Below are 8,732 nucleotides of genomic sequence, written 5' to 3'. Positions count from 1 at the left end.
TAAGGGCCTACTGGATGTACAGTGTATTGTAAGGGCCTACTGGATGTACAGCATATTGTAAGGGCCTACTGGATGTACAGCGTATTGTTAGGGCCTACTGGATGTACAGTGTATTGTAAGGGCCTACTGGATGTACAGCGTATTGTAAGGGCCTACTGGATGTACAGTGTATTGTAAGGGCCTACTGGATGTACAGTATATTGGGTCAGGATTTTCTCTCATTGTCTCTCTCTTGGTCTCTATTTCTCTAACTTTTCTTCTATTGTAGGTATGTAGAGGAATCTGATAGCTGCAGTACGAGGGTTGAGTCTGATGAGAGAGGGAGAGGCAGAGAGAGGGGGAGAGACAGGAGGGAGAAAGAGAAGGAGAAATATTGCGACTCAGAGGACGGACGACTGTCCCGAACCCAGTCCACAACTGCGCTTCAGCCACAGGTGATACGCTTGATACCTTTGAATACTTTAAAAACAGGTCTGCCATCAAGTCTCTCATACTGTAAGTACCATCATATAACCATTATTCATATAATCCATTTGTTACAGAGGTCAGACAATCAAACTAGAAAGGGCCTCAGATCTTCTAAACCACGGCAGAGAGTTCTACCTGAAAATACTCAAACACAGTCTGACCAAAAGGGCTGGATGTCAAAACTGGATGAATATGGGGAGGTAACACTGCAAATGACACACGTGACCATGTGTTAGAACAAACTGGCACAGATAGAGGAAAGCATCATTCAAAACAATAGCAGTGTTTTGAATATTTTGAAGTGTCACTGGTTTGACTGAGTCTGTTTGGCTTGTGTTTCTAACAGTGGAGGAGACACTGGTTTGTGATGAGGGATGCTGCACTGAGTTTCTACATGGACTCTGAGGCTGAGGAGGTGACACCATTTCCTATGTCTGCAATATCAGTTCGCCAATTATATACCCATAGAAGTATTTTTGAGTCTGTATCACGCCAGTTCCTCCATGTCTGTTGTAGTCAGATGACCTGGATGGAGAGATAGACCTGACGTCCTGTATGAACGTCCAAGACTTTGACGTGGAGAAGAACTATGGATTCCAGATACACGTGTGTTCTTCCTGGTTTTTCTCTCATTGAACATCTACTACCAATACAAATACTACTACTACTACTACTACTATTTCTGCTACTAATAATACTACTACTACTGCTGCTGCTGCTACTACTACAGATGCCGTATCCTAACTTGAGCCAGTTTTCTACAGCAAAAAGAAATGTGAATTATTGTGTGGATTATAATTATTTGACATTTTTTTGTAGGGATTGATAAAAGTCTGACATTTTAAAGTGGACATTACAAACTTTAGAAGCCTTTTGAAACCTTGAATACATTACAAGTTTGCGTTTCCTGATGTGCAGGAAAATTCTCAGCAACAAAAGAGTGATCAAATGAAGATCCGATATCTGTACTCCTACTACTACTGCTACCACTAATACTACTACTACTGCTGCTACTGCTACTACTACTACTACTGTCTACTACTACTACTACTACTACCACTAATACTACTACTACTGCTGCTACTACTACTACTACTGCTACTACTACTACTACCACTAATACTACTACTACTGCTGCTACTACTACAGGCTACTACTACTACTACTACCACTAATACTACTACTACTACTACTGCTGCTACTGCAAGTTCATACCACTAATACTACTACAGGCTACTACTGCTGCTACTGCTGCTACTACTACTAGTAATACTACTACTACTGGCTACTACTACTACTACTACTACTACCACTAATACTACTACTACTACCACTGCTGCTACTGCTACTGCTACTACTATTGCTACCACTAATACTACTACAGGCTACTATTGCTGCTACTGCTACTACTAGTAGTAATACTACTACTACTGGCTACTACTACTACTACTACCACTAATACTACTACTATTATCACTGCTGCTACTGCTACTACTACTACTATTACTACCACTAATACTACTACAGGCTACTACTGCTGCTACTGCTAGTAATACTACTACTACTACTGGCTACTACTACTACTGCTACTACTACTACTACTACCACTAATACTGCTACTACTGCTGCTACTGCTACTACTACTACTACTACTACTGGCTACTACTACTACCACTACTACTACTACTACTACTACCACTGGCTATTACTACTACTACCACTAATACTACTACTACGACTACTGCTGCTACTACTACTGGCTACTACCACTACTGCTGCTACTACTACTACTGCTACTGCTGCTACTACTACTACTGCTACTACTACTACTACTACTACAGTCTTGGGCTGCATCTGAAATGGCATCCTAGTCCATCCATAAATAATGCACTACTTTTGACCAGGGCCCATAAAGTAGTGCACTATATATCATGTAGGGTGTCATTTTGGATGCAGTCTTGGTGTCAATATGCTTTAGTTCCTTCCTGTTTGTAACCCCTCAGACATGGCTTTTCTCTGTTCTTTATCTCTTGATCTCAATCAGACAAAGAAAGCAGTGTTCACTCTGTCAGCCTCGACCTCCAGGATCAGGAGGAAGTGGGTTAATGTGCTGAGACGGACTATCCAACCCAGACACTCTGCAGACATCACACCGTGAGTGTTTCTATTGACTGTGTCATAAATGGCACTGTGTCAGAAATGGCACTGCGTCTAAAATGGCACTGTGTCTAAAATGACGCTGTGTCTGAAATTGCATTCCATTCATTATGTTGTAAAGTAATTATGTGCATTTCTGTTGTGATCTTAGGCCACACCAGTCTAAGTGCAGGATTTTGTTTCTGAAATGGAACTGTGTCTGAAATGGCGCTGTGTCTGAAATGGCGCTGTGTCTGAAATGGCGCTGTGTCTGAAATGGCGCTGTGTCTGAAATGGCGCTGTGTCTGAAATGGCACTGTGTCTGAAACGGCACCCTATTCCCTATTTACTGCACTACTTTGGATCAAAGCTCCTATTAGCCCTGGTCCAAACTAATGTACATTACAGGGAATAGAATAGGGTACCATTTCAGACGCAGACAAAGTCCTGCACTTAGACTGGTGTGGCCTAAGATCACAACAGAAATGCACATAATTACTTTACGACATAATGAATGGAATTGGAGGCAGCAAGAAGACAATTAGACAAATGTAATAATATACAACAGTAAAAAATGTGACTATATCTGAAACACTTTTCCTATGGTCCCCATTATTATACCACAGACGGTCAGACAGTGAAAGAGAAAATTCTCAGCCTGTGTCGTCTCGCCAGCCTCCCTCTGTGCTCACCTGTGAAGACTCCGATCCTCAGACCACTAACTCCACCTCCAACCTTCATCAAATGGACTCTGTGGCCACGGATCGAAATGACACCTCCCCCGACATGTCATCAGACAGTCAGAGAGAGGCAGGAGAGGGCTGGGACAGAGAGCAAGCCAAGCGATTGGAGGAGAGGAACAGATGGTTTGAGGGGGGGATCCCCTTTAGAGAGATGGGCAGCAGATGGGACTCTCTGGATCTGAAGAAACCCAGCGTACCTGTCACTCACACCATGGATGTGGACGTCAACAATAAGTGGGTGGAGTTCGAGAGTCTAACATTCGGGGAGATGAGCGCGTTGTCTCTGATTGGTGCACAGACTAATCAGACCAATCAGACGATTCCTAATCAGACGATTCAGACGACCAGTGCAACGGCCCTACAGAGGGAGGTAGCGTGAGAATTATTTTCCACTCAAAATCCTAAATGCAAAACAGTTATTTGTTCATTTGAGTGTTTAACATTTAACAATCAGAACATTTAGAACTGTCTTGTAAAGGTATTGTGGAAACAGAGAGGATGTTTTTAATATACATAATGAATAATTTAGGGAATCTTTCCTCACCCTTCTCACATGTCCTCTCTCTCTCTATCTCATTCTCTTTCTCTCTCTTTTTCTCTCGCTCTCGCTCTCTCTATCTCCCTCTCGTTCTCTCTCTCTCCTCTCTCCCACTTTCTTCCCCCCTCCTTCCCACTATTTTCTCTCTCCATCTCTCTCAACCCTCTTCCCTTTCCTCTTCCCGCTCTCTCTTTCTTCCTCCCCTCTCTATTCCCCTCTTGACCCCCTCCTCTCCCTCTCTCTCAGGCGCTATCACTCAGGCAGCAGGTGGAGTGTCTGCGTAAGGAGCGTGTGGAGATGGGGATGGAGGTGGACAGTCTGTGTGGCCCCTGGGCCCCCTGCGGCCAGCGTCTGGAGAGTATGGAAGCGGCCCACCGCAGGGCCCTGATGGAGCTCCAGGAGAGCCACGCCAGGGAGGTCCGAGAGCTGCAGAGACAGAGAGAGAGACTGCTGCAGGAGGAGAGCCAGGCCACGGCACAAGGTGAGAAGGAGAGACCTGTTGGGAATAGTGTGTAATATTATGTAGGGTGTTATGTGAATAATTCTGGGGATGATGTCACAAAGCAACTTTTGTTGTGGAACAGATTACCTACCCACCTGTGTCCTGTCCTTCCCCTTTTCATTTCAATGTTTTCTCTTTTCCTTGTCATGTTATGCCACTTCTGTGCTCAATAGCAGTTGAGGCCCTGAAGGAGGCTCACAGGGAGGAGCTGGAGAGGGAGGTGGAGAAAGCCAGAAGGATGACTGAAGGGGGTGGCCATATGGATACTATGTACAGAGGACAGACGTGAGATCCATTCTCTTTAAGACATCAAAGTGAAAGGCACCAAAAGAATGTGGAAGAGAACGTTTTCTCTAATGGGATAACTATCCACCCTGTTCTTGTGTATCAGTGTGGTTGTGCATTCATGCATCTGTGCGGGCATGCCCACATGCATGTGTGTTAAACATGTGTTCTTGGTTCTCTACAGGCCCCAGGCTGATGCCCTCCACAGTGAGTTGGACGTTCTGTCAGAGAGATATTCCAAGAAGTGCCTGGAGCTGAACCGGGCCGAGCAGAGCGGAGGAGACAGAGAAACAGAGCTGAGCTGGAAGGACAGAGAGATGGAACAGCTCCGCAGAGAGAACCAGGTCAGAGGTCAGAGAGCAGAGAGAAGGAGGGAGAGTGAGCAGAGAGAAAGAGCAGAGAGAGACAGAAAGAGAGAGAGCAGAGAGAGAAGGAGAGAGGGAGAAAGAAAGAGCAGAGAGAGAAAGAAGAAGGAGAGAGGGGGAGAGAGAGCAGAGAGAAAGAGCAGAAAGAAAGAGCAGAGAGAGAGAGAAAGAAAGAGTGAGAGCGAGCAGAGTTTGTCATGAGAGACTAATTAACAACAAATGAATTATCTAATTAATTATCTAATTAACAATTTAAGCAATGTACCATACTGTCACACAGTGCAATAGTAATAAGTATTTTTATTTCTTCTTCATGTTTGTCTCAGGAACTGCAGGCTCGTCTGACTGAGGAGATCAGCCACATGCGCCACTTCATCACAGGTCAGAGGTCAGGAAACGTCTCCCCTGGCAGCTGTGAGCGCAGTCCCTCGCAATTGGAAGTAAGAATAAAGTTTGACATTCTGATTAGTTGTATTGGAAGCAGAACCGGATTCAAGTACATGTTGTATTTGACCATTTGTTATTTAAATGCCTTCTGTGTATTTGACTATTTTCAAATTCACAGCCTAAAACAAGTATTTCTATTTGAGTATTTGAATGGTTATTTGTAAAAACCAAATAATCGACCCAATTGTATTTGAAAGTATTTTCAAATACATATTTCAAATACCTGGGTTAAATGCATTATGCATTGGAGTGTATTTAAGTATTTTCAAACACTTTCCAAGTGTATTTCCAAACACATTTCAATACTCAACTGCTTGTTTTTTTCAAATCAAGATGATCTGAATACTTGTTTTGAAGTGTATTGAATTGTAATGGAAATTCTTGTATTAGTATTTAGGTCTGATTGGAAGCAAGGCTTACATCGGAGTTGCTCTATTGATTGGTGTGTAGATTAGTGTCGGCCATTGGTGATTGGTCATGTTGTAATGTTGTCCTCCAGATGCTGCCATCTATTGGCTGGACCAGATTCATTCAAATCGTGAAAAACTCACCTCAATGACATGCTGCTGGGGTCCTAAAAATAACCATGTAGAACAACTAGTCCTGGTCATCAGTGACATCAGTGCACTATTCGTTCATTGACACAATACTGGTGAAAGAATTGTGGAATAATCTTCATATTGATGAGTATTGCATCACTAAAATGACCAAAAATACTAAACTGATGTATCTGTGTTTCCCCCCAGATGCTGCTACGAGCAAAGGAGATTGAGGCCGAGTACCTACAAAAAGAGATTGGCTGTCTAAGGAATGAAGTGCAGTCTCTAACTAAGGTACTACTGGTATATCCTGTATCGACATGATCAACCCTTACAAAATCCTGATAGCACACCATAAACACAAATACTAATCTTTAGTCAAATTTCCCTCATCATCTTGTCCTAAGGTACTTGCATATGCCGTTTCTACTGTTCCACTCCAGACCAACCATTCAACCACCATACGTGTTTACACACACAAAACAGAATATGGATAAGAAATGTCACTCTACTGGTCTCCTCCGTGTTGGTCTATGACCCCCCCCTAGGAGAAGCAGAGTTTGTGTGACCGCTACAAGGAGGTGTACGTGGAGCTGATCGGGATGAAGGGTCGCAGTGAGCTGGAGATCAGGGACCTCAGGGAGCACCTCAGACTGGCTAACGCAGCACTGCAGGAGGGGAGACGAGACACCTGAGACTGGCCAACGCAGCGCTGCAGGAAGGGGGAAGAGACACCCGAGACTGGCGAACACAGCACTACAGGAAGGGGGAATAAATAGAGTTGGTGGATAGATAGTTGTGAAGAGCCAAGAAGCCATACTGTGGTTAGCCTGGAATTCTCCAAACTGATATGCTCAGTTTCAACATATAGCAAAGTGAAACCGTGGTGAAATAGAGCACATCAATCTGGATTCCAGGCTAGGCTGTGGTTGGAGTTATAAGACCAAAGAATGCATGTTTTATAGAATGACAGGGACAACCACGAAATAACACCAAAGAACATACCCCAACAAATGTGTTGTTATTTATTATTATTTTTTTACACACGTACTCTTTATTGAGTAATTAATAAGACACATGCAAGAGTGAAGTCTTACTGTGCTGTGACCTCACAATGATATCAAATAATATGTAGTAATCTGTGGCAAGGAGGTGAAAGTGGGACTAAAAGGGAGGAGAGAGAAAAGGCAATGGAGAGGTGGATCATGATGAGGGCAATCTTCTCCTGTAGGGGGGCATCTCTCTCTCCCTCATATTGGCATGCCATCATTATTGCAAAGCACCCTGGGAAGGAATGAAAATGCAAGCAATGTCAATGGTCATTAATTCTCACAGTTGTATTATTTCTCTTCATTCTCTTTTAGATAATCATTGGTACCATTTCAACAAGTTCCAACATTACTGTTTGGATTAGGTACATACCATTATGTAAATAAGATGTTGCACGCATGCACTCTAAACTACTGTTAGGGACAGTAGTATATTAAAGATATGTTTTATTTTAGGGTAGCCTGTGTGTCACCCTGGGACTAGTAATGATATTAGCCTTTTATACATCAAAAGCTGTATCAATACATCTCTTCTCATAACTGACCTAGGTTCAGTCGTCATCGTCATCATCCTCAGGGACGAAGATGTCATGCTCCTCAAGTAGAGCCGCAAAGTTCTTGCTGATCAGAGTTCCCACGTACAGGAAGGGAATCACTACAGCGGTCATGCGGATAAGGCCGAAGGATATCTGGGTGATAGGGGCGAAAGAAAGAAATTCTGAATATCTACAATCTAAAACCGCTAATATCATACAGAAACATGACCACATCAAGCAACACAGTATATGGTTCAAAGCCTCATATAAGATAACATGGGATTTTTCAGAATGCATAAATCCGCAATAATTCCCTTGATTCACATAATAAATACAGATGCTCAGGGTGCCATACTCATAATACAATAAATTATGGATCTGAAATGTTTTATTTCCCACAACAGGCTAATTCAATTGATATGGACTTTGACCTAAAAATGGACACTCCAATACCCCATGGTATTTATAGTTGTGTTAATATGTTACACTGGTATATTCTGTGTAAGCCAATACCTTATTACATAAAACATTCACATATTAGCTTTATAGTATAATTTTTCGACGAAAAGTGGCTAAAATAATGACACATTACTTCCGTATCAAACATTCACAAGTTCATTGGCTCCCGCAGTCGTCTCTCCAAATTCCTTAAAATGTGACTGGCAAAGACTGCTGTCAATCTGCTCCAAGAGTCAGGAACCTCCCACATTATGTGTAATGTTACCCAGCCTGCTTACTAACCGACTTGACAATGCATGAAAACTCACTTTATCCGGCTTTGGTTGAACACCGCCATTTGCTGTTGATACCGCATTTCGACATTGGTTCAGTCTCGTTGTGTTAGACGGTTTCAAGACGATGTTACGGCTTACTACCCCCGTATTCCTCGATACGAGGTTCCGTGAGAGCCACAGGACAGCTGTCGCCATTTTTCCAGTTTGGGGTGGGCGGGACAGCAATGTTTATGGATGGGTTCAGGGCGTATGTCTATCCGTGGTGTTGGCCGAATGCCAAATGCATTTTATGACGTCAGCAAAGATCAAACAACAAGACATTAATAAATACATGTAATGCACAATGTATGAACAGTCATATATAGAATAGATAATTCCAGACTTTTTGTG

General features: G+C 42.9%; 1 long non-coding RNA gene across 1 annotated transcript; it reads right to left on the bottom strand.

Annotated features, from left to right (window-relative positions):
* Positions 1-7,034: 7,034 nt before the first annotated feature.
* Positions 7,035-8,558, bottom strand: LOC145862324 (uncharacterized). The gene is made up of 3 exons (XR_014381674.1): positions 8,376-8,558; positions 7,618-7,761; positions 7,035-7,307 (listed from the first exon to the last, which is right to left on the bottom strand). It is a non-coding gene; the product is annotated as an uncharacterized LOC145862324 (long non-coding RNA).
* Between the last annotated feature and the right edge of the window lie 174 nt (positions 8,559-8,732).

Source organism: Salmo salar, chromosome 02 (assembly GCF_965601325.2).
Source record: "Salmo salar chromosome 02, fSalSal1, whole genome shotgun sequence".
NCBI lineage: Eukaryota > Metazoa > Chordata > Actinopteri > Salmoniformes > Salmonidae > Salmo > Salmo salar.
Note: the sequence above shows the minus strand (reverse complement) of the source record. Positions and strands in the feature narration are given on the sequence as shown.